Source organism: Carettochelys insculpta, chromosome 7 (assembly GCF_033958435.1).
Source record: "Carettochelys insculpta isolate YL-2023 chromosome 7, ASM3395843v1, whole genome shotgun sequence".
Taxonomy (NCBI): domain Eukaryota; kingdom Metazoa; phylum Chordata; order Testudines; family Carettochelyidae; genus Carettochelys; species Carettochelys insculpta.
Genome location: NC_134143.1, coordinates 3,170,135 through 3,171,713, shown reverse-complemented (window position 1 = coordinate 3,171,713; position 1,579 = coordinate 3,170,135). Strand labels below are relative to the sequence as shown.

At 59.8% G+C, this 1,579-nt stretch overlaps 1 non-coding gene across 1 annotated transcript; it reads right to left on the bottom strand.

The window, feature by feature from the left end:
* Positions 1–528: 528 nt before the first annotated feature.
* TRNAS-AGA (transfer RNA serine (anticodon AGA)) lies at positions 529–610 on the bottom strand. Its single transcript has one exon. It is a non-coding gene; the product is annotated as a tRNA-Ser (tRNA).
* Between the last annotated feature and the right edge of the window lie 969 nt (positions 611–1,579).

Below are 1,579 nucleotides of genomic sequence, written 5' to 3'. Positions count from 1 at the left end.
TTTATGCTGTGCCCCCTTTTTGGCCCTGCACTAAGCTGGTCCCCACAACCTGTGGGAGAACCATAGGAAGGGATGCTGGCCTGTGTCTGGTTCTGTAGATCAGTCTATTGCTGTTGGGGCAGAGAGGAGATTGTGACTTTCATTCCCCTTGGGCAAGTGTCTGTCCCTTTCCCAGCTGTGTACTGCACAGCTTAGGAGCTGGGAGAGACCAGAGCCCCTGAGCCAGCCTTGGGAACAGGCCCTTCCCTTAGAGGCAGCTGCCCTATCTCTGGCTGCAGATGAACCAGGGCTGCCCAGTCCTTGCCAGGGCATTAAACAGGTGAGTGTCACACTGTCAGGCTGACATTGGAGACAGGCTGGGCCCAGCAGCAGCCAGAGCAGTGACCATGCCCCAGGGTCAGCATTTCCCCCAGGCACAGACTCCCCTGACCTCTTCCACACACTGGTCACAGACAGCCCCTGGGCAGTGTCTCAGGGCCTGTGCTGCATTATTGTCCTGGTTCCAGGATGTGGCTAAAACACAGCCCTCGCTGTGAGTAGGATTTGAACCTGCGCAGGGAAACCCTATTGTATTTCTAGTCCAACGCCTTAACCACTCAGCCATCACAGCTGTAAGACTGTCTCTGCCCCCCACCCCAGAGGCCCTGGTGAATGCTCGGTGGGCCGAGGCTGGTCAGGAACACTGCCAGACAGCTGGTGCGGTTTGCTGCCCTCCCCTTTCCTCAGCCCCGGCCCCGGCAGTGTCCCTGGAAGCTGTGTGTTTGGGCGGCTGCTCAGGAGAGATGCAGGTGCTGCCCGGCTAATTAGGAGAGCCCCACAGGTAGCAGCCGGTGTTTCTCTTGGAGGTGCACATCTGCCCAGGCCTTGGTGCACACAGCAAAATGTATTCTATGTCCCTAGGGAACATTCGAGGGACCTGTGGCCCTCGGGCAGCAGATGGTGGGGGAGGGGGATCATTCTGCCCCAGTGAAAGTTCCATGGGGCAATCCATGGCCATTGACCACAGCCCTGTATCCCCCAGAGCCCCCTTCAACCCATCTGAGGTGCGTCAGGAGCCCAGCCAGGGGACGCAGACGAGGGCCCCTCCTGGAGTGAGACTGAGTTTAAGGACTTCTGACACTGGGGAATGAGGAGCTGCTGCTCCACATGACTGGCTGGTGCCAGGATGCTGCAGCCTTCAGCCACCTGTTCTCTGGCCTGAGCTCCGAGGGTCACCCCACCTGAACAGCTGAACTACTGGGGAGAAAAGTGAAGGAACTGTGGCAGGCCAACTGCCAGGCCCAGGATGAGGCCAGCCACTCGAGGGGCAGTGGCCGCTACCTGCCCCACTTCCAGGAGCTCAACGGCCGCCTGGGACCCAAGGAGGCAGCACTGACCACCCACGTCCTACAAACCACCAGGTCAGATGGCGCTTGCCAGGGGGCTGCAGGAGGTGTCAGGACCAGTATCAGGCAGCAGCTCCCACCCAACAGGCACAGGAACAGAAGCCCAGAGCCATGACAGGGGTTCCAGCAATGGGGCCCTCATCATCTCTGTGTCCTGAGAGGTCTCCATCTGGGCCCCCTCCATCTGGGCCTCC